The following is a 25830-nucleotide window of genomic DNA, read 5'->3' as shown; positions in this document are numbered from 1 at the left end:
TGTATTTGGAAAGGAAAATGTGCTACCGTGTAAATGTTTACGTGGGGATTGTTTCCTAAGCCCAACTGGACAATTTTTAGTACTTTAGTAATAATATGAATGGGCTTATCTCCCCAATACAGCAAGTAATGTGGTCTGTAAATAAGTTACTCACTACCTGCAAGTAATCCATTCACTAGACATTGGAATTTGTAATTGTTCTTGTTTTTTGCATAGCTGGAGAACAACCAAGGGGAATATTTTTATTGCGCCATGAGCACTTTTTTGTAGATACCGGCGCTATAGATTACGTCATTATTATTTTATTATTTATCTATTGAACTTCAAAGCGAGCCACATCAGACCCTCTGACAGCACACTAGTCCAACCCTAACAGTAATGTGCATTATTCACCATGGAATTGATCTCATCCATTTAATGTGTTACAATAGAACCAATCAACACAAAAGGGCTTCCATTTCCTCTCCTGCAATTAGGTAACAATAGAGGGGTTCTTCAGATTAGGGATTCCTAAATAGTTCAGTGACCTAGGTCATATCCAAAGAGGAAACCAGGCACTTTAAAAAGCCTGCTGGAGAAGTTTTTAAAAAGGCAACATAGCTTAGATCAAGAGCTGGGAAATGAAAGCAATGGACTTCAGTTGTTATTATACACAAAACAGATTCAATTTTAACACATTTTTTGTGGCTTCTGATACTTTAAGAAAAGTTGCAACCATTGGAAACCTGAGCAGTGTGGGCAGTTGTATGATTTCTCAAAGGCACCCCGAACAAAGGCAAACCCTGTATGCTTCATAAGGGCAAAGGCACCAAGGCATTTTCTCCTTGGTAAAGGGCACTCTATGAGGAAGTTGTAAATTTCTACTGTCCAGAGAATTGCAAGGGCACCAAGGCAAATTCAAGGGCACCAAGGAAATGACCAGAGAGAGGCATAGAAGCAATTTCCGTGAAGTATAAGGTCGCACAGATACTGACAACATAAACCCAAGATCCCTCTGCCTACAGTGTATCATGAGAAAATAAAATTAGCTGCTTCAAACAACTTACCAACCAAAAGGACTGGTATGCATGCAAAAAAATAGTTAATGTCCTGGCGTTTCAACCCTAGCAGAGTCTTTCTCGAAGGCTAAATGACAACACAACCGACATGAACAGGAAACTATAAAGTGTAACTGTATCATGGCGAATGTTCACAGGGCCCATGCTATGCGACCGAACACAAAAATGTTCATGGCATCCGATATCATCTATAAGAATAATAATGATCACACACACGCAATGCAGACTATGTAAACGACGATCCATACGGCATCACACCGGAGGCGGCATGAAGCACACTCATGATGATGGAACCATGGCGGAAGGAAACGGAACCGGCTCCATCTTATTTATTCTTTCAATCTTAATTCAGTGAGTGACTGTGCAGATAATGAGGCCATCTTAGATTGGTGGCCAAGACGAAACATTTTGTAGATGTGTGAAGAGTTGAGGTTTCTATCAGTGGATTCCCGCTGTTTCTGTGAATTTAATTTGGAAAAGTATCGTGGAGGGCTGTAGTTGTGTGAATCTCAAACATGTTTGTTTATTTGGTGTGATTTAGCAAATGAATGCAATTTAATTCAGGTGCACTCAACTCAAATTAATTCTACATTTATTGGGGTGTTTTCAGGCTTAATTTACAGGCCTGTCATTCAAGATTTTCAGCCAGTGCGTAAATAATAATAATAACACTTGATGGAATGCCATATATGTTTACAAATATCCAGAAATTTGGAACTTCACAAAACATGGAAATCTACAAGCTACAACACAACATGCCAGAGTTGTTGTTTTTGCGCTTGGTGATTTCGGTTGTTTTTTTTTCTTTTTCTTTTTTCTTTTTTTTTTTTTTTGGGGGGGGGGGGTAACTTGCCTCTGCTTGTACTGTTATAATTGCTTTCCTATAAGGTTATACCACAGAACCACAGAACCCAATTACTGATATAATACTTTTGAAATTGCGACTATTGAGGCATGGGAAGTCAGTGTCACTCTTGACTGAGTTCCTTTGATCTTGTTGTGACCACCAACATTGAATTTTGCCACAATCTAAATCTGTGATCTCTAGCTAAAGTAGGAAGTGTGTGATTGCTCCAATTTAAACCACGGAGGTCAATAGTACACCCTCCAGTTCCTGACCACAAAAACCACACAACACAGTGTCAGTAGCTGGAATGAGATCAACAAGTCAATGAGGGCGCTCAAACCACAACTGCCAAACAATTCTATAAAAGGAAGTAATGAATTCATTTATTTGATTTAAAAACATCCAACAGCACAATTAGCGCCAATAACAGGATATATAGGAAATGAGAAGAAAATAATGCTCAGTTTAAGATGTGGGAGCGAAACCCCAAATGGATGAAAACTCACGCAATCAGGTTGGTAATGAAAACCCAATTCACATGCAAGGTTCCGGTCTGTGATTCAATTGGTCCACAGATAAAGGCAGGGAAAGAAACCACAGAGCCAGTTTTAGATGTGAGAGGAAAACCCTCAAATAAAGAAAACTCGAGCAATCGTATAGGGACTGAAAACCGTCACACATGCAAGGTTCCAGTATATGATTCAAACCAGGGTCTACAGAGTAATAAAAGCAGGGAAAGAAACCACTGAGCTAACCTGTATCCCTTGCTCAATTATTGTACCATTATTTTCTTTTGACACATTCATTCCCACTCGATGTTGCAGAATAATAAAATGCTTTTTGTGGCGCAAATCCAGAAGTGCTTTAAAAAAAACTTCCTCTTTTTGAGATTGTTTCTCCACCACTATTGTTAATTTTATTATTATTATTTTAATAGGCTGGATAACTAAGGATGCAATTTTTAATTTCATTCACTGACATAGTGTAACCTAGAAGCCTGAACCTAGAAGCCTAAATGCTGAACCTGTAGACAAGGGTGCTAACAATGAACGAGAAACACTCTTTCTGCAATAAGTGTTCTGGGTTCTTCTTTGAACCTACACTCTGCTGTAAATGGAAGAAACTTAAATACACTGTACTACCACTAGAACGCTTTACCACAAGTTAAAATGCTCCACCACAAAGCAGAGTTACACGTCCTACAATACCAAACGCCTATCATGCCTTTAATTTTAATAATCACAATGGCCCAGTACTCAACCGTTCTAAGCCTATGCATAAACCATTCATAAACCAACACAGAGTGTAATATTAATGTGATGAAAGTGTGCAAATTATACAAAGGGTACAAGACACAAAGACATCATGGGCAGAGCCTGTGCAATCTTTACAGCAATACCCGGACCAACGGAGAACCATACCCAGTCGACCATGAGCTGTCAATTCAGCATATGATATGCTGTCAAACACAGAGTACAAATTGAATTCTATAATTTGAAAGGAATTTAGGCAATAAATTGTGTACCCTACATCTATGAGCAGAGGAAAGGAAAAACCAAGTTGATTGGAATACCACAGATGAATGTCTAACATTATAAAAATGCCCTAAGACCAAAACCGCCTGCCTCAAAAAGGAACGCAGAAAACTTGCATCTAACCCTTGCTCTACGCTTTAAAAAAATGTACTTGGGGCATGTTCAGTCATATAGCTCCATGGTCTAGAGAAGCAAAAGGTCCAGTGGTAAACTCATATTACTTTCCTAAAATAGGTGGATAAGGAGGACACTTGTGAATAATGTTACATTCCTAGATATTTCTCTAAACCATTGAAAATATTCAATTCTTTTGTATAGTATTGGTGGAGAGTATCCATTTTATATTTGTGATTTATATTTTTTCCCAAGCAAACCACACCATTGTGCTACACCATCGTGAGCATCGCTATCATCAGGATCCTTTCCAGAATCCAAGGCGCCATAAATACCGGAGATGCCAGCATAATCAATAAAAGCTACAAGCAACTGAAACTAAATCTGTTTTGCAGTCGTAAATTATTCTGATCACCATGTGAAGCCCTAAACACTTTTAAAAAAATCTACAAAACTTACCAGTTTCTATGGATGATCTCTGTATACAAACAGTCGGCTATATCCTTTATCTGAGTAAATATCCTTATGACATCTGAACACACGCTGTCGTATTTCCCCAACTGAGAACAATCAACGCTTATAAATCCTATAGAATGAAGACTCTTCAGTACCCAGCACACACACATTGGTATCTGAACACACAATGAAGACTACCTACAGCCAGTGGCCACTGATAATCAGGCAAGCTAGAGCACTCCCACTATGGGATGTTACACATGCCCAGGCACTCAGCTATAATGAACCATGAGAGGCCACAGATCCCATTCATAAGTCACTTTGGCTCCTCCCACACTGTCACTGACTAACCAATCATGGTTCTGTAATCCTTCACAAAGCACTGCTTCATGAATATACATGAACCTCCTTACACGGCGGCGATAAGTAATGACTTCTGTTGCAGATATGATACAAATGTGTACATTGCTTTACAAATCCTAGGAAACCAATCGCAAGTACACCGTTTTGATGATCATGAATGCGCTACATCAGTATAGACTCAGAAAATGTTCTCATTTTACAAATATAACAACTATCTAAAGGGTTTTCTACATAAAATTATTCTAGATACAATAAAATAAAATTAGCTGTTGCAAATTCAACTGCTTTACCAACCAAAAGGACCAATTGATATCAATGCAAAACAATTGTCAATCTTACATGACATTGCAAGATGCTGTTGACAGAACTATATTTGAATCCTACACTGATACCTTTTTTTCAATCCATAAATGTAGATACCATATGCAATCAAATTAACCTACGAACTTCATTTCAAAAGCATTTTTGAGATATTGCCAAAAATCCGGAGTAGTTATGTCCTCACAGGAAGAATAATCCATAATTGGAAAACACAATCTGATAAATGTAGCTGACAGTATATCTTCCCAGATTCAAATTTTTAGGAATAAAAAGTTTATTTTTTCCATAAACGCATTTCTAAGAAGTGGAATGATTCTCAAAAAGCTTTTAACACAGGTCTTTGATTAACTTTCAAAATTAAGCATCCAATCCTTGCATAATAGTCCATCCTATCCCTCAATCAACAACTCTCCCCATTTCTCTTAATGAGTCCTTAAATCTCCCAATTTAGCCGTCTCCGAAGCGTACCCCTCCCAAGAACCAAACAAAGATGACAGGCTACGTACTGTCTGATAATCAACCAGCCAGCCAGAAATCCTAGTCACAGTTTACCCCGGTAGACAGACCGGAATCCTCCGACGGGCCAAGTCTGCGACTCAGAGATTTTAATGCCTGGTAAAGCCTCGTCCTAAGAAACGATCATGTCAGTAAAGCATACCCCTTCCCCCCTTCAAACTTGACCATGAGAAATGGGGACTTGGGAAAATTTGATTAGGAAGTCATGTGCCATGGGGACAGGACACTGTTACCCACCATCCAGCGGCATCGATGCATCTGGGGTCCTTGTCTACACACGTCCATCCTTTTTCCATTGGTCTGTTACTTTGCACCGAGTGGTACAAGGAAGAAACGTCCCCGATCCAAGTCAGATTCACGGACGTCAAACTTATAAGCATTTTTTCCTGAGTTCACACTTTTCTTACTCAGTTTACTGTATCAACATTCTTACATTGATAACAGTGAGTGAACATAAAGAAAAACTCACTACTGTCTTCCATAGACTTAGAAGATGATCATAGCCTTTCTTTAAGATATGTATGCAAAAGCAAAGTCAAAATAAACTTTTCTCGCTGAGATATGACCAATTCTGGCAGTGATTTGAGGTCCGCAGAAAATAACATGAGAATGGCGGTGGCCTTGTCAGGGTGTTAGCTTCTGCAGTATTATGGCACATCTTCTTCTCAGTTTTTATGCCAGCTCTGCAGCATTATTATGGCGCATCTTCTTCTCAGTTTTTATGCTATTGCTCACTGCACGGCGCCTTTAAACTTGTTTGTGCCAACGACTGATACAGTATCATTTCTCACCAAGGGAATAATAGTAACCAATTACGCAAGATGGGGATTGCCAGACTTTCCTTTTTTAATAAGTTAAGCACATGACTCTGTAAACACATAGATTGGTGTATGGTTCGAGGGAAGTTTCACAATCTGTTTTGCTTAAAAGTACTTTCCATTTTCATTCTCGGTTTCATTTTCATTCTTACATTTGAAACTTAAAAACAACTTAAAACATTTTTGCTCTACTGACTGAAACATGAGTCTGATGCGCTTGTCACAGAAACTAGTAATTTGCAAAACTGGAACCACATTTAGATCATGTCATCTGTTGACTTCAGTGTGCCACTTCAAAAGTTTCCCAAAGACTTTATTTTGAAATTGAAACACCCTTCGCAATTTGAAAATAGCCTTGGCCTCTCACGAAAAACCAACCTGACATAAAGCCATATGGGTATGGTTTACATTTTATATGATTTCTGGTTTCACAATCAATCACCAGCTAAGTAATTTCAAGGCACTGGACACTATTGGTAATAACTCAAAATAATTGTTAGCATAAAAACTTACTTGGTAATGACAATGGAGAGCTGTTGATAGTATAACCCATTGTGAGAAACAGCTCTCTCTGAAGTAGCGTAGTTGTTGAGAAGGAAGAAATTTCCCACTGAATTTAGACCTCAGCTGAGGTCTCAAATTCAAGCATCTAAAAGCACACAGCTTGTGCAACAGGAGGTTTTTTTCTTCCATTATTCTCTCGTAACTTAGACGACCAATTGAGTTCAAATTTACACAAGCGAGTTATTTTGTGCATATGTTGGGATACAAAAAGTGAGAAGACTGGTCTTTGACAATTACCAATAGTGTCCAGTGCCTTTAAGGTCATAAATTGCAATCCATATAAGACCAAAAGGTAATTCCGTGAAAATGAATATTAATTTGAAAAAAGTGTAATGCAAAATAATTGTTTTGCTTAGAAAACGAATGTTTCTATTTGCCAAACAAATACTTGAAGATCACTCTTGATCAATAAACCCATTCACCAGGAACTTAGATATATGCAAAAGCAATTTTGCATTTGTTTTCTGTACCTCTCAGAATTACATTACATCATGGTTATTAGAGACCGGACATGTTATGCAGAAGTCTAGAAATTGTGTCAGACTTTTAAGCTGGGATCTAAATTACTGTCACTGAAGGTTTCATTTCAAAAGTTCAAATTCCAAATTCGACAAGAAATTGATTCCTTCATTTTATGTATCTAAGAAGTCTGAGACCAGTGACCTCAGACTTCAATGGTGAGCCAAATAAAAAATACCAGTTGATCGTCCCCTCCATCGTCCTTTTTTGAGGCCGCATACTTTTATTTTTTCTTTCTTTTTTTTTTCTTAAAAAAAAACAAATTTTCTGTGTATTTCTCATTTAACTCTTTTAACTTGTAACTACATAAATATGTGTTTACTCTAAACTGAAGAATTGGTGACCAGTTTGAATTAAAATGCTTGGCAGCTACCTAACAAAAACGAAAAAAAGGCTCTTATCCTCCTCTTTTTGGAAAAACCAGGACAACCAACTGTTATTTTTATTCACTTAGCCTAACACTTTGGTTATACTTTCCACTATCAAGTACACATTGGTGAAATTAGCGGGATTCTTCCTACCCTTAGAGACCCTTGTTTCCATTCATTAAGAACTGACCCCCGGATTATTGACAATTCCTTTGGGATAGCTGATGTATTTCTACTGAAAAGGATATACCTTGATTATGATGAAGCCGGTGTCATTTAAGTTTTACTTTGTTTCAGTGACTGGGGTAAATTACACTTCGAGTGTCTTTAATCATGGCCATAACAGACTGTTGCTTTTTCCTGAAAAACAAGATTGATCACAGTTTATAGTGAAGTAGTTGACATAAACTTTCATGCACACTTGTACAGTATCTCATGGATTGAAATAGTGAAACAATTAGCTTTGACGACTGTGCACAAACAGATCAAGCAAACAGTTCATCTGGATTTTGATAATCATACATAGATTCATTGTTTGTTTGTTTGTTTTTTCAATAAAAAAATAATGTAATATATTCTACATGTACTTTGTTCTGGGTTTTGAAAACATTTTTTCAATTTTTTATCCCTGTGTAAAAACAGATTTCCTTTAAAAGCATAATACCATATCCATATCGGTGTATGGGTAAAAACCAAAAACTAGTATTCTTTATCCCCGATTCAAATTTAACATCTCTTATATCGTTGAGGTGCCTGCTGCCAAAACATAGCCTCTAGTTACCGGGCAACCTCGGTAGTCTACTAGTTGGTAAGACACTGCTCTAGAATTGCAAGGGTCGTGGGTTCGAATCCCACCCGAGTAACATGCCTGTGACATTTTTTTCACAGGACTCGGGAAAGTACTGAGTATACAGTGCTAACACACATCGGTGTATGGGTACAGGACTCGGGAAAGTACTGAGTATACAGTGCTAACACACATCAGTGTATGGGTACAGGACTCGGGAAAGTACTGAGTATACAGTGCTAACACACATCGGTGTAAGGGGAAAGTACTGGGTATACAGTGCTAACACACATCGGTGTGTATGGGTACAGGACTAGGGAAAGTACTGAGTATACAGTGCTAACACACATCGGTGTATGGGTACAGGACTAGGGAAAGTACTGAGTATACAGTGCTAACACACATCGGTGTAAGGGGAAAGTACTGAGTATACAGTGCTAACACACATCGGTGTAAGGGGAAAGTACTGAGTGTACAGTGCTAACACACATCGGTGTAAGGGGAAAGTACTGAGTATACAGTGCTAACACACATCGGTGTAAGGGGAAAGTACTGAGTATACAGTGCTAACACACATCGGTGTATGGGTACAGGACTCGGGAAAGTACTGAGTATACAGTGCTAACACACATTGGTGTATGGGTACAGGACTAGGGAAAGTACTGAGTATACAGTGCTAACACACATCGGTGTATGGGTACAGGACTAGGGAAAGTACTGAGTATACAGTGCTAACACACATCGGTGTATGGGTACAGGACTAGGGAAAGTACTGAGTATACAGTGCTAACACACATCGGTGTATGGGTACAGGACTAGGGAAAGTACTGAGTATACAGTGCTAACACACATCGGTGTATGGGTACAGGACTCGGGAAAGTACTGAGTATACAGTGCTAACACACATCGGTGTATGGGTACAGGACTAGGGAAAGTACTGAGTATACAGTGCTAACACACATCGGTGTATGGGTACAGGACTCGGGAAAGTACTGAGTATACAGTGCTAACACACATCGGTGTATGGGTACAGGACTCGGGAAAGTACTGAGTATACAGTGCTAACACACATCGGTGTAAGGGGAAAGTACTGAGTATACAGTGCTAACACACATCGGTGTAAGGGGAAAGTACTGAGTATACAGTGCTAACACACATCGGTGTAAGGGGAAAGTACTGAGTGTACAGTGCTAACACACATCGGTGTAAGGGGAAAGTACTGAGTATACAGTGCTAACACACATCGGTGTATGGGTACAGGACTCGGGAAAGTACTGAGTATACAGTGCTACCACACATCGGTGTAAGGGGAAAGTACTGAGTATACAGTGCTAACACACATCGGTGTAAGGGGAAAGTACTGAGTGTACAGTGCTACCACACATCGGTGTAAGGGGAAAGTACTGAGTGTACAGTGCTACCACACATCGGTGTAAGGGGAAAGTACTGAGTGTACAGTGCTACCACACATCGGTGTAAGGGGAAAGTACTGAGTATACAGTGCTAACACACATCGGTGTAAGGGGAAAGTACTGAGTATACAGTGCTACCACACATCGGTGTAAGGGGAAAGTACTGAGTGTACAGTGCTACCACACATCGGTGTAAGGGGAAAGTACTGAGTATACAGTGATAACATACATCGGTGTAAGGGGAAAGTACTGAGTATACAGTGCTAACACACATCGGTGTATAGGGTGGTAAAAATAAAATAAAAAAATAAAAAAATATTATTACTCTAGTTTTTATGCAAAAGATTGGTTTATAGCAACTGAGATTGGTACACAATATTTCCCACAATTTTGGCCAATGGCTTTGCATATAGCTTTTGACGGTGGGCCCCAATGCTTTATGGAATTTCACAAGTCTGGTAAAATGATACTTTATTTCCTGAAACTAGAGGATTGCCAGGGGAGAACTTTTTAAAGTACAATCTGTCGCCAAAACATCATAGAGCCGTTCAGCAGAATTTACAGACTAAACCAAATTTTGTGGTATTTCTGCTGATAACATGTTTCTGTGGTTAGCAAATTTGTATTTGAAGCAGATTAATGAAAGTGGTAGGCCTATAGAACACCTACATGTATGGTAAAAAATTGCTTAATCAACAGAGATATTCAGCAGATGTTAGAGCTTGGCATTGACATTTGAAACGAAGAGCTCTATAGATGTTCTCAGTACACATGCTTCAACACTATTGCACAGACGGCTTCAACCCGACTTAATCACATCAAACACGTATAACCTTTCACAAACTTTCATGGTTTTGGAAATCTTTTATTTGAACAATTTATTGTTGATGTAAAATACCTACATTACCGTGGACCAGTATGCTGAAGTCATTAACCCTTATATGGTTGGCTGGTACCTCTGGATATATGTGCATGGACATGTATGTGCAGACGTGCTTAAAGGCACTGGACACATTTGGTAAAATTGTCAAAGAACAGTATCCTCACTTAGTGTATCTCAAAACATATGAAAATTTTGCCTCGTTTGGTCATCGAAGTTGCAAGAGAATAATAAAAGAAAACACCCTTGTTGAACAAATATGTGTGCTTTCAGATGCAAAATAAATGGCTTCAGGCCTGAAGTCTATATTAATTTTGTGTGAGAAATTACCTCTTTCTCAAAAAACTACGTTACTCAGAGGAAGCCGTTTCTCATAATGTTTTATATTATCAACAGCTCTCCATTGCTTGTTACCAAGTAAGGTTTTATGCTAACAATTATTTTGAGTAATTACCAATAGTGTCCAGTGCCTTTAAATATGACATATGTAGAATTGTGTAAGAGTATCCCTCTTTGAAACTGGCGTTCTCATTCCCACCAGATGTTCAATGAGAATTTGATCAAATGTCATTGCTGAATGACATGAAGGTGACACAATACATTTCCCCAAGCTGGTCCGGCGGTCTAACGTACATGTCATGCGCAACATTGTTTGCTACTAAAAAGGCACTCTAAATTCCTATGAAAGTATTTGCCTTTGAAGACTCTACAATCATAAAACTCGATATAAACTTAAGATCGATGGGAGGAGGAGATGAAAACACTATACTCAACAAGAAAACAAAATTTCAGACATGTTTTACTGCCTCTCTCATGGACAAAATAAATAAATAAATAATAAGTGTATTGTGTAATCAATCGGACCTTTTGTTCGGAGACTGGAAATCTCAATATTTGTAATAGGTTGCATTAGGGATAATGAATATTATTTGTGTTTTTTATCCCAATGCAAATTTAACATTTAATTATCGCTATATGGTACCCACTGCTAATATAAAGGATTCAAACTGCATTCAGGCAATCTTGGTGTTTGAGTAAGACATCTGCTCTAGAATGGCTAAGGTCAAAGGTTCGAATCCCACCCATGTTATAAGTCTTTGAACTGTTTTTTTTTCTTTCTTAAATAATTTCGGAAAGCACTGGTATTACACAATGGTGTAAGGGTAAACAAGATATGAACCAACAACAATCTGGTTTCTTTATGTCTTGGCTAGCTACATAACCCATCGGGTGATGAGCAAAAAATAAATGAAATATTCCCCTTAGCCAGAAAAAAAATAAAAATAAAACAACACAGGACGATATACATGCACACTATCACTTTAAATGTCAACACCAAATCATGTGTGAAAGTAGGTGGAACGAGTTCCTTCTTCTTTTTCACAGTGAGTTGCACTTTTGCGCTTTACAAATCCTCTTCCCCTGTCATTTCAGAGTAAACACAACTCTTCACTTTTGTATTTACTCATCCCTATTAAGCAGGCTTTGTGATGCTCACTCAGGCTCAACGTGTCCAAACTAAGGAGAGTGAAAACTCTATCTGTCGGAATGCTAGCGAAAAAAGAGCAAACAAAAGTCTCCTCCAAACCAATCTGGAGCTTCACGCTTCGTTGCAAAGAGTCGCCGCTGATAGGTGCACTTTAGCAATTTCGAACTAATTTCAAGCATACTTATCAATTAGCCTTCTACTTAATGATATTTCCTAAGAGCTAATTAATGCGCAATCTTAGAGGAACAGGCAGGATTCATTGATGTTTTTCTAATTTATGTTTTTCTAAGTAGGTGTAATTAACTTAAAGTTTTTAAGTGCAGTGGTCTGAGCACACTTTCTTCATTTAAGAGTCTTGTAATTGCAAGAAGTTCAAATGATGCAAACAGATTTAAAATGGGGTTTCTTATTCTTTGACTACAAAATTTAAAAACCATATTGAGAACTAAATATGGTATTGCATTGGCTTGTGTAGACTTCTTTTGAAAAAACCTAGGGAGAACCCTGAAAATAATCATTCTAAATATGCATCAGTTGTAAGAGTGGATGCTCTATCATAATACCATGTAAGTAGCATGGGAGGTTTTTTAAGCTAAGCGGTCATACTTAGCAGTTTGCTTTGAAATCACAGTGGTTTAAGCGGTCGAGTCAACTACAAGGTTTGTACAGACCCTTGTAAATAAATGTCCATATGAGCTGAGCTCTACAATCTATTGAAGCACTGGCACCTAGAAACACTGTAACCTCTTATTACACTAAATATCTCACAAAGAATACCAGTTCCCATTCTTGAATCTAAACATGAAAACATTTAACCCTCTACAAACCACAGCCACAAGCGGTTTGGACCAAAATAGCGGCCAGCCGCAAAAGGCCCTAAGATTTTGACCTACTTCCATTCACTTGTAGAAATGTTAGCATAGTATCCCAATTTCTGACACATAAATAAATTTTCTGTTTCATGTTACTTCTGTTAACATTTTTACTGACAAAACATGATTAAAGAAATGAACAATATTAGCAATATTTCTGTGTTTTGTGATGATCATACATAAATGAATGTCTAAAAAGTGTTTAAAATTAAATTTGTTTAAATTTTATCTACTCACCAGACGTTTCTCCGCGTGTGTAGTAATCCTTCACTTTGAGTCTGAACGTCGTGGCTGTGCAGTTGTATTATCAGCCGAGCATGTTAACCAGCGTGAGAGCAATACTTAGTTCCGATCCGGCTCTGCTAGTTATATTCCTGCAGAAATGATAACGATACCACATGCCATGAGGGAGTGAGAGACCCTGGAAACATTAAAGGGATTATTTGATATGTCTTTCCTCCCCTTGAAGGCATACGGCGGGAAAAGTGTCATGATTCTTCTTGATATAAGATTAAAGGAAGTGTCCAATTGAGAAGCAAATTTTGCAAAATTACGGAAATATGCAGGACTGACTGTATTATAAGTTTTCCATCATATTTACTACTTTTCTTTGGAACCATAGTATCCTGCTTCCCTTTCTCTTGTAAACTTCTCCAATGAGGGATTTTTGAATGCTAGGTGGCAGCAGACTATAGCATGGTTCTTACTTCCTGCGAACATAAATGTGAAGCCAATGTTGACGTCACGGGGGTGTTTTCGCAGCGAATGTTTCGCAGGAGTTAAGCACATTTCAAATGCTGTTAATTATTCCTCGCGAATTTGTCACGTCAAAATTTATATCGCATCCGCAGGAAGAACATGTATGACTCGGGCTTTACAAGGTAAATCCCCTGTATTTGGTAATGTGCGCATGCTCAGAACCACGTTAACAATAACAAATGTAATTTACCGCCACCAAGCATACCAAAGTCTCTAATTTAAATTAACGGTCATCTTCGGGGATGAGATCCAACAAAAATGTGAACATTCCTGAACAATTTTGTGTAAGTCTGGGTTTCCACTATTCTTGACCCAGCACCTCTCAGTAGTCACACAATTTACCCAGGCTTACCTCACGGCTACCTTGAAGATTTAGTTGCTTCATTACCAGATGGATATATTTATAACTTAATACATAAATAATCTTTCAATCTTCCACAAAATGCTCACTCTATAAATTTGACTTGCTCCTGGGAAAAGAAAGGTGTCTTTTCCTGCTTGAGTGAAAGGTTCACTCCCATGGAAGCCCATTTCCTAAGGGAGGGGCAGGGGGGTGTCTAGACCAGAACAATCACAGGTTTTTATCGACACACCGCACTGTATGGATGTCTGACCGTTACCGTCGCTTTACAGTGTTTGATTACCGCTGTAAGAATGACTTGAAAAAGTGAATTAGCTGTTGCCAACCAAAATGACCTATATGGTATAAATGAAAAGAATAGTTTATGGCTTGATGTTTCGACCCTAGCAGAGTCTTTCTCGACCCTTCCAGAGTCAAAACGTCAGGCTTTTAACTATTTTTTTGAAAGATTGACTTAACAGATCCTTTGATAAGGGAACACCTGCTGGCCATGCAGCGCTTTAATTTGGTGGTCAGGGATGGATTCATAAAGATGATTAAAACATATGCCCAACGTACTTCAGATTATGGTTCAGAGAGATATTCATATTTTTCAAGGTTGCATCAGACATCAATGCAATAGTTCATAAATGCAAGTGAGGTCCATCTATAGAATGTGTGTACAGCAAGCCTTTTTATTAGTACTTTAAGAGATATACCCCTTAAAATATTTATTATTTTATAGGTAAAGTACACTTTTGGTTTTTGGAAATGACATTTGATTGTTTTAATTCCACATAAATTTAAATGTGAAAATTTCATTACAAAAGGTGGTCTTGTTTTTTGAGATATCACCGAAAATCCGGAGTGGTTAATCAATTCAAATCCATCCACATTCAAAGTTTGAGGATATAAACTGATACATTTTTCAAAAACCACTTTTCTCTGAAATGAATTGTTTCTCAAAATGCTTTAAACTACTGAAAGCTGCTGTTAGGCTTCTAAATCAAACAGTTCTTTTGCTTTACGGTAATCAGAGCCATGAAAATGGGCCCATTGCCCAATTTTATAAAGCCTGTAAGTACCAAAATGTGCTCAGCACAGAAAAGTATTGCTTACAGAAACAGGTTACAAGCCAAAATAACATTAAGCTTACATTGTTGTGACTGGTGCCACACTCAATTTTTGCTTATCAAAGAATTTGTTTCCTGTTAAACAGTCAACTTTATCAAGTTTTGCCCTGGTCTTTAGCGACAACGAATGTGCTTTAGTGGAAATGGTGTACATATTAAAAAAAAAAAAAAACTGAACACCATGGTGGAGCAGATAAAAAATATAGAAATGAATACAAACTTATATAACATTCATTTATTTGCGCATAGAGTAAAGGACAGAGACCTTACTCTATGGTTTGAGCTTACCTCATAATTCCTTGCCACTTATCATTAAAACCAAGAAACCTTAAAGAAAAAATTCATGGGACCTTGGTTTCCCAACCAACTAGGGTTACCACTAGCAATCAGCTAGTCAAAACAACAACACTGTGGTTTTTCGCTGCCTTGAAATGAGGCTAAAATTGTCTTCACACCAACTGACAACAGCCAGGTGTTTGGGTCCAACCATCTGACAAGGTTATGTGTGGGATGGAAAATTAATAGCTGACAGTTTTGGATATAATGAAGGAAACGCTACCTCCCCTGTGACTAATGCAGCTTCCCTTGAAGTAAAAATGCCGACTTGAAAATTTAAAACATAATTTTTAATTTATAATTGAATATTTCACATCCTTAAATAGCTAGCTCGGTCAAAACATAGACCACATGTCTGCAATCCTTTAGCAGGTGGAAATCGCTGAAACTCCATTAACCATCAACAGTAAATAAATCTACATCAATTTTCTAACTCCTTTGATAGAACTTGGAAATTATCAAAATCACCTTTTCCTGTTGTTTTTCTTAAGCATTACTTTGCAATATCTTTACATGTTGTACAAAAAAACATGCACAAGCTTTTCCCACTTAACATTATTTTAAATGAAGACAAGGTGTATATAATTTGATTTGTCCATACAAACAGGTATACCGACCTTTATTTCAGTCCAATCCTCTAGTTTATGAACATTTCCAAACCACAATGTCAATGTTTCAGTAGCTGCAATAAATGCATCAGGGATAAAGTATGGTAGGCCTGTACCATTACACCTATGTGTAACAAGCACTGCATACTTTAGTGCTCAGGTACTGGGGGGGGGGGGGGGGGGGGCAGAACAAAACCGTAGTGCACAGTGCCTTTAAACAATCTTGGAAACTAGTTTCCATGGATTACTGCTCAACATGTTCAGATACTCTATGTTCCCACAACCCTATGTTCAGACAACCATATGTTCCAATAATCCCTCATGATACACCAGTACATGCTACTGCTAGGGTTGGGGTTAGGGTTAGGGTTGGGATTGGGGTTAGGATTAGGCCTCGAATTAGGGTTAGAAACAGCAAAACACATTAGGAGTTTCTTTACATAGGGGTGTCAGTACCCGGCGCAGTTGTTTCATGTTGTGGGTTCGAATCCCAACCAAGGATTTACCATCTCATTAACATAATCAGGATCTTCATAAAGTTTACTTTATCTATGTTTGTAGCTAAATTGAATTACTTTACATTATGCACGCATATATGATACAAAAAACGAGGGAATTTAGCACGAGATAGTGCAAGGGGTTTCAATGAAAAAGTCTGATTAAAAAAGACCTGTGAAAATGGAAAATCTTAGTGGAAGTTCAAGACAGGGTCTGTGTACTCTCTGACAAGACGTGTGATACCAATTACAGACAACCGTCCTCATGCCTTCAAATCACTCAGTCCACGGCTGTTCATAATTAAACTCGACTTTTAAATAACAGGAAAATCCACAAGCCACAAACACTTGTGACGGATACCAAGTTTTCATCCACAGCACCTTAATGCATTAAGGAGTAATTACAGGTAACATTTCATTCCGGATGACTGTGGATCCAGGGGAATTTACAAGTTCAACATGTGCTCTGTAAGACAGGATTAAAATTTAATAAAAGGGTCTGGGGGCTTTGGGTGGGGGTGGGGGGGGGGGTATCGGACCCATTTGTCTATAAAGCCAAAGGCGCAAGAGACTCCTTAACATCTCTGCTGTGTAATTTGATTATTTCAAAAGATTCAAACTTTAGCAGCATGCTCTTTGCTCTCAATGAAATGAAAATGATAAAAATTCAATGTAAATTTTACTACTTTGCCTTTTTGTAACATAGACTTTGGGGGCAATACTTGCCAAAGAAAATATAATGCCCAGCCATTTTTGTCGTCAAGCTTGAATGCTTGAGCAAGTTTCGATTCCTAAAGGACCAGCCTCAACTTCTAAAGAGCACGTCTTAAGTCCTGAATGGCAAGTCTCAAGTCCTAAGGAGCAAGCCTCAAGTTTTAAAGGGCAAGCAAGTCTCAAGTCCTAAAAGGGCAACTTTCAAAACCTAAAGGACAAGTTTGAAGTCTCAACCAATTTAAATAGCCCTTGTTTTACATGGATCACCTCCTAATGGCAAGTCTCAAGTCAAAGGGGGGCAAGTCTCAAGTCCTAAAAGGCAAGGTGAAAGTCCAAAAGAAATGCAAGTATTCTCATTTAAATCTGAAAAAAGATTCACAAAGGAATCTGAAAAAAGATTCATGAAGGAATCGTGTCTCAGATTTCTGAGGTATATGGTGTCTGTCGGTGCGAAAATGGAGCCAGAGATGCGGTTAGTGCCTACTATTATCTTCTGGAACTTTGTTTGCTATTTTCTCAGCGAGAAGACACTGTATTCAGCTGAAGCCTTCATGTAACTTATAAGGTTTATTTCTCTATAATTTTTGCTCTTAATCAGCATTACATTGAGAAAGACCAATCTATGACCAAATCTTTGACCCTACCTACATGTATAACAAAAAACACATTCTCCTCTAAATCAATTTTACACTATCCCTTAAAGGTAAGGTACACGTTTGGTAATTAGTCAAAACAAATATTAACTTAAAAACTGACTTGGTAACGAGCATTGGAGAGCTGTTGATAGTATAAAACTTTGTGAGAAACGGCTCCCTCTGAAGTATCATAGATTTTGAAATAGGGGTAAACTCTCACTAAAAAAATAAAAGACTTCTAGCTAGAAGTCTTTTATTTCTATCTGAAAGCACACAAATTCGTCCAACAAGGGTGTTTTTTTTTAAAAATCATTTTCTCCCAACTCCGATGGCCAATTGAGCTCAAATTTTCACAGGTTTGTTATTTTATGCATGTGTTGAGATACACCAAGTGAGAACACTGGTCTTTGACAATTACCAATAGTGTACCTTCCCTTTAAGAACAAGAAGTGGACCGGACTGCAAGGAAGCAACAGCAAAGGGTCAAGTGACTTTCTAATGATTTACTTCCCTGTGCATACATCTTGTCATCTTTAATGATTAAACTTAAATCAAGTGTTACAAAAACACTTCCGACCACTAAGTATCCATTGTGTTAAGAGTTATTCTTGGCTAAGTGTCTTTGACGTTTAGGTGCCAACATGGACGCAATAATATATCTCTCATGACCATACAAATGTAAATTGTAATCATCTGGTGTACAGTTTGGATGGTAGAAGGGTTCACACAATATTGGTAAGATGGAAAATATAAATGTAATATCTACACATCCCGGGTTTATCCCTGACTGTCTCAGTCACTGGCCAACAGGACAAGTTAGCTTGTCATTAATTTTCACCTGCCCACCACTTTTTTTTAAACTTTTTTCTTTTGATTCCAATGTCCAATTGAGCAGAAAATTGAAATGCTAGTTATTCCATGAATTACACATATGATGCGTCACATCAAGTGCACAACAGGGCCCCATTTCATAAAGCCTGTCAGCACAAAAACTTGCTTGGCACAGAATCGTATTGATTAGAATGAACAGGTTACCATCAAAAATTACATTAAGTTTATATCGTTGTAGCTGGTGCACACTCAATATTTGCTTAGCGAAGAAATCTGTCAAGACTATTGGTAATTACTCAAAGCAATTGTTAGCATCAAGGGTGATTTTTGTTTCATTATCCTCTTGAAACTTTGATGATCAATTGAGCCTAAATATTCACAGGTTTGTTATTTTATGCATATGTTGAGATACACCAAGTAAAGTGAGCATATTGGTCTATGACAATTACCAAATGTGTCCAGTGCCTTTAAAAGCTTTATGAAATTGGGCCTTGGTCTTTGCCCCTGCCTACCCCCACCCCAAATGAAAATATCTGGTTATGCCACTGCACACAGGAACAAAAGCCTTGCAGACAGAAATCCTAGTAAAACATCAGTGATTTCACAGACAAGACATTCTCTTCATCACCCCTGATCTTCAACGATAGCCAAGTTTGTCTGATTACCCAGGCAGTTGAGAGTCCCCCCGAGCCAAGCAGTAGCACCAAGGTCTGATTCAGAGAAAGGAAATGCTTGAGACACTGTCGGTGACTCTTTATCCTCTACTCCCCCAAAGAAGGGAGGAAACCAAACTCTGAAACGGAGAAGATCCAAATGAAGTTTGAAGAGAGGATACCAAGGAAATAAATGTGGCAATAAGAATAGAATGTGTGAAGAGGGAACCGGTTGACTCATTTGTAATGACGGATTCTGTTTCCTCCGCCGTCCTATTATGCAATTGTGTCTCCGAAAAATTTACATCTAAAATTACATTTAGGAGGAGCAAAGTCTGAGAAGTCTTCCGCAGAGCTTGAATAAAATCAATGACGACAATGTCTTGTAACTTTGTATCTCATTAGTACCAAGACTAGACAATCGGAAAAAGGAAGGTACGACAGTTGGTTGGAAGGAGAAGCATCCTCAGAGTAAACTGATTCAACTCCCTATAGGGTTGGAAAGGGGTGTATTTCTTTTGAGAGATCTATTAGCTGCTGCAAACCAGCCAAAAGGATATCTATGGAATAAATGCTGAACAGACTGACAATTACAAAAAGAACAGAGTCTTTTTAGAAAGACTCTGCTAAGGTCAAGACAGAAGACTGATAAGCTAGTTCGTATCTTTCTTTTTTTGAAGGGTTTGGGTACTTTTTGTAAACACAAAACACAAACATCCCTCAGATTTACATTAAACTTACACAGTAGACAATAATGGTAGAAAGCTTCCCTTAAAAAGTAACTTGCTGAGGTGCTGTAGTTTTTCAGAAATTAGTAAAACAATTTCACAAAAACAATTTTTTGTGAGACAAAAATTATTTTAGCATGTACATCTTATTTACGCGACAAATTTGTACGTGTAACACTCAGGATAGGCCAATAAACAGCCTACTTTTGACAGACCTCTAGGTGAAGGCAACCTGCTCAAATAACATCATATGCATGGTCTATCATAAAGTAAAAATTCACGCCAAAAAAACAAATGTACGTCTTTTCAACAGTGTGTCTCATCAGATTAGTTGAATGTTTACCACAGCTGATAGCCCTGTATAAGGTACAAACATAAATCTAATTTTGCGTAGGGGAAAAAATTGCACGCAAGTCACTTCTTCTTAGAAAATGTTTTGTGTACAACAGTTGAACACATCACTAAGCTTCAAAAATTGACTGTGGAAACAGGTGACAGGATAGATTTTGTTAGTAGCGGAGCTTGGACATTCTATGCTTCACAGTATGTCACTTTATCTTTACTGTATTTTCAGAACACAAGAACGAGGTTACGTCGTGGTGGAGACTCCAGAATAATTCGCCCTTGCCCTTTGCTGCATTACTATAAACTTGCGTAAATGCAGCATGAAATATAAGACTTTATAATAGATGAAAGAGTCTGCACTTTAATTTGTGACAGATAGAGACATCACCTCTGGAAACTCATCATTTATGGAGGACATCTTCTTCAAATCATAAAACCCATCCAGCCAGAATGGAGTCTGACTCCAAGCAAAGCGACACTTGATACTTCCCTCCTCCGAAGACTTTACACGTCTTCACCTTGCCTCGATCAAAGCTTCACCCTTCAACTAACGGTAGATAATATAGACTTCTTCCGCAGACAAATTGAGTGCTATCAATTCGAGATTTGCACTTCCTCTGTCGAAGACTTAACGCTCTTCACTCACAATTTCTGCCTGGTAATGGTTCTTCCTTTCTGTTTGAATTAAGTCCCCGATTATTCGCTGAATGCCGGTCTTGTTTTTCGATGAGTTGCATGCAGATGACCAGATGTATGTAGCTCATCTATCAAACAATATCAGTTCAAAGTCACTCGAGGGTCTGAGTTGGTGATAACTTGGACCCATAAATTCAAAAAAAAATATAGCTCTTGATTACAGCACAGACTCCCAGATCATCATTTGAATGCATCACTCACTAATGCGTGCAAAACACAAGTTATCGGACACAATGGATTTTTGTTCACCAGCGCAAGACTCAGAAAAGCACTCAGCATTTGTACTACAAATATATAACAATATTGTTTATATACTTTAAATAAGCCAGTAAAAGAGTAAAATCCCTTTTAAAGTTACATCTGTTGCAAACAATCAAGACTCACATATGCCCAAGGGAATGAGAAACCTCTTCCTACTGAATGCAGATATACATCGGAACAGCCATCACTTTCAATAAAAAAACACCATATTTTCTCTTATTCAATCACAAGCAGATAACATGGTTTTATAAATAGGGCAAGCTGGATCTTACGATCTCAGGAAGAACGCATATGGCTGTCTTTGATATAATTTGACTTATGATGAGTAATAGTTGTGTATTTGATGGACAGCTCACCACACGAAGGAAATTCCTTCACGATTTACTACAAACCATGGCTCTTCCTGTATTTGTATAACATCTGTTAATGTTACGTCAGCCGCAACCTTTCTTGAGTACCCCTTGTGTGTTTAACACTAATATCAAAGGTGTAGGTAAACTTTTCATAAAGCAGGCAAGTCTTGAAAACCTGTTGGGGGACAAGTTGGTGTCCCACGCACACTGTTTTAATGTCTACACGAAACAAAATCACATTTCCTTATCCTGTTTCATTCTCCACATAATTACAGCACCTAATACTCAGACATTAAGGCATAAGCCTTTTTGAGATATGGCAGACACGATGCTACTATAAGGTTTGGGTAAATTTGTATGTATACATGTACACCCAAACCCAACAGAACACTCCCATAATGTCCGCGATACCTCAAAAAGGCTTATTCACAAGGGCGCACATTCAAAAAATGTGGCTGCATGAAGCCCTGGAGCTTGAGAAACAAAGGTTTTGGTAGCAATGTTTTTATCCAGATTTCACTCACATACAAGGGAATGTATATATTTTTTTTTTTTACCAAACCATTGTTGAATTCTATCCTAAATGCAGATATATACAGTAAAACTAACCTGTAATTTTTTATTTCCAAAAGGTTTTTGAGATATTGCCGAATCCGAAGCAAATATGTCCATGCAGGAAGAAAACTTGGACTACACAATCTGAGAAAAACTTCTGACAGAAAATGCTTCTCAGATTCAAATTTGATATCTTTTTGTTTAAAACCACATTACTCCAAAGTGAAATGATACTTTTGTATCAAAAGCTGCAGTAAATTTTTATTGCCAAAAATTTTTAAGAGTGATTACCAAATGTATGGTCAGGTTTCTTCACTACTGAAAGCACTGCACACCGTTCCTCACCTAGATGCTGAACAGGCTTTGATGAGAACCCACATAGATTTAGATTTAAACCTTCCCTTTAAGAGAGATATTCCAGGCACACCTCACACAGATTTCTCAGTCTTGGCTGACCACCAGTTCAGTGACCCACGGATTATGTCAGGTTTAGTGGGCCAGCTGAATTAAACCTACCTTCCCTACCATTCCACAAACCACAGGAATTCTAGGAGCTTTTAATATCAATTGGCTCCCCAGTGTGGCCAATACAATTGGAGAAAATTGACAAGGAAATTATTCATTGTGTCATAAATGAAGGGATATCAACAAAAATTGTGATATAAAAGAGCATGTGGATAAAGGTCAGGTTTCTGTCATAATTTGTAACTGTATGGACCAAGCCTTCTCCAGCAGGAGTCCTAGGCTAGGTTCACAGCGTAGTGTCGTGCATGGTGTTAAACTGTCAGAATTAAGGGTACCAGTAGTAGTAGAAGACTTGTTTGGATGTTTTTCATGACTTGGCTTTACAACCTGGGCCCAGTTTCATAGCGCTGCTTAGCGGTCGATTTTGTGCTTACTGTGCAATTTCTATTTCATAGCGCTGCTAACCGTAAGCACACGAAAAGGCATGCTAACCTTCCGGTGCTTACCGCAAGAAAATAAATGTCACAATGTAAATCCACGGTAAACATGCAATATGGCTGCCCAATTTTTCAGGTAACCTGTGAAATATGCTAAGGCTCAAGCAATTTTTCCGCTACAGTAAGCACGCAAATTTGCTTACTGTTAGAATAATAATGTTTTTTAATGAAATGAAAGGACTGAACCTTTTAAAAACAATTTGTCATTTAAAGCAGTGAGGGCAGTAGATATAAACTTAATATCCTTCAGATCATTGTTCACAACTTTTGTTAAGGAAGGGTGACACTGGTTTTAAACATTCTTTCTTTCACTGGTTTTAAGCATTCTTTTAAATTTATTTTGGTTATGAGATAAGGCCAGACAGAATCGACTGTACACCTGGGGCACATTGTTACAGTCAAGATTTTTAACCTGCACCATAGTTTTGTTGGAGTTTTTCAACTTCTTGTGCTTTTTGTCCCCACAAACTTGTTTATTTTCTTTCTTCACTTGCACCTTACGGCTGTGACGCCACGCTGCAACATCCCAGTTTAGCCAAATTTGTGCTGCAAAGGGATCACCCTATTCAAGACTCAAGACCTACTCTTGGGGCTGTAACAGGGTTATCCCCTTCACAGTCCATTAGGATGTAGGCATGGGTATCATCCACTTGGAGCCATGTTGGTAAGAGCAGAATGTACTACCTTCCGAATTGTTTACGAAGCAACTATGTTATAAAAAGTCATAAAAACAAAATGATTGAAATCACTGCACAAATACAGATTCCTCTCCCTTTAACAAAATGAAATATTTCCTCTTCTTGACTGATGAGTCTACACACTCTCCCAATTAATCGCAAATGGCAGCTGGCAAGAAGGGGAAAAAATTGGTCACAATCACTCAATTATTTTTAGTGACAGTTAATTTTTGTCTGGAGCTGCACGTGTATTCCTAATGGCCTCTTCAGGCATGTGCTGGACAGGGTTTTTTAAATGCCACGTTCTTCAAAAAAAATGTTTCCCTTTTATGGGAGTTTCTGACAACTTAGGAATGCCTTTTGACTTGTTTTGGTAGTTGACCCATAATGATGAAACGCAACAATTTAGTAACAGTCATGCTAGAGAAATTTTTGACGCAGTAGGTATATGGACACGTTTTTATTACTTTTTGTATTTTGTGCAGAAGTTTGTAAATTTATCTGAAATTTAGAATATCAAGAACAAAATATGACTAGTGATAAATGGTTGAAGTTCTCAAGTGCAAGTGTATAAATTTGGCGTCAGTGAGGGGGTATGAGTATGTTTGGCAAACTATTGAAGATTCAAGGTTCGCTTAAACTCACAAACAGGCATTTGAAAGTAACATTGTACCACTTTAATAAGTAAGAAATATCTGCATAACTTGGTTTCAAAGCATCAACTACTTCCTCAGATGCAATGAAGAAAAAAGGCTCTAACCAAGCTTTATACACAGTCCAGCAGTCAAATCAAAAGATGGTAATGAGTCACTCTGATCTCACAAGATCTCACAAATAGTTTTATATATATTCTTTGACTGGTAACAGCCATGCTTATTGGGATATAGGGTTTGGGTTTGAAAAGTGAGAAAAGAATCCAGGAAAGATTCTCTAAATATATCAGAATTATCGACAAAAGGTCATTATCTGTGTGCTTCTCAAATACCATAAAAGAAAATGTCATAAGAGTGTACCATATGTTTTGCACATTCTTCATTCGCGATGATTGAATATGCATCTACGTACATGTACATGCAAACACTTTTAAACATTGACTTCTTGAACTACTAGCAGACAACAAACATCTTATTCACAACATCTGAGTCTCTCGCAAACCAACGACACAAATAACCCAGACAACTTAAGTAGCATCAAATTACATATCAAACCAGCATGATGAAACTTAAGCAGATAAAGTTATATTCACAGCCACACATCTCCTCCAGTGTACAGATAATTTGCGCCACGATCATATTTCATACATGTATTCTAAAGAATTTCCGCGGCACGTGGCCAATGTGTAATCTCACCAACCATTTTTCTCCCCGTTTCTGGGTCTCTGCGTGTCTGTCGTAGAAACCCTCGGTGTAGCGGAATCCCGTGCAGGGATCTGTTAGGTAATTCCTCTGTGGGATATTAGGGAGCCCTGTGGGAGTTCCCAAGGTAACTATTTAATATAAAGTTGCAGGTCTCTGCCAAGATTCTCTTTCCGGTTTCCCAAACTCTTTTAAAGTCAAATGTCATTGAGATCGATCGCTAATAAATGCCATCGTTGTCCTGAATTTAAGCATCACTGACTTGCAAGAATTTTGTTTAAGGGAAGCAAACTAGAATGCTTGTCGGGAAAGGTCTCTTAAAGGGATAGGTTTGGTAGTCACTCTGTTTAAAAATTAATGACAATAAAAACTATTGGTTAGAGGCCTACAGCAGCTTTCGACGGTATAAATAATTTTGAGAAATATTTTACTTCAAAGTACTGCGGTGATGGAAAAATATATCACTTTTTAAA

The 25830-nt window shown here is 38.0% G+C and overlaps 1 protein-coding gene across 2 annotated transcripts in view; it reads right to left on the bottom strand.

Moving 5' to 3' along the window:
* LOC117297427 (KN motif and ankyrin repeat domain-containing protein 1-like) overlaps positions 1 to 25830 on the bottom strand; it is a 67247-nt gene that overhangs the window by 33437 nt on the left and 7980 nt on the right. Inside the window, exon 2 of one of the 2 annotated variants that reach the window (XM_033780463.1) lies at positions 13157 to 13293. The gene's annotated coding sequence lies outside the window, so the exon portion shown is untranslated. Of the gene's footprint in view, positions 1 to 4013; positions 4272 to 13156; positions 13294 to 25830 lie in introns of those variants that run through there. The other variant, XM_033780464.1, reaches the window with a different exon arrangement.

The sequence above is a fragment of the Asterias rubens genome, chromosome 12 (genome assembly GCF_902459465.1).
Source record: "Asterias rubens chromosome 12, eAstRub1.3, whole genome shotgun sequence".
Taxonomy (NCBI): Eukaryota; Metazoa; Echinodermata; class Asteroidea; order Forcipulatida; family Asteriidae; genus Asterias; species Asterias rubens.
This window is presented reverse-complemented; position numbering and strand designations above follow the sequence as displayed.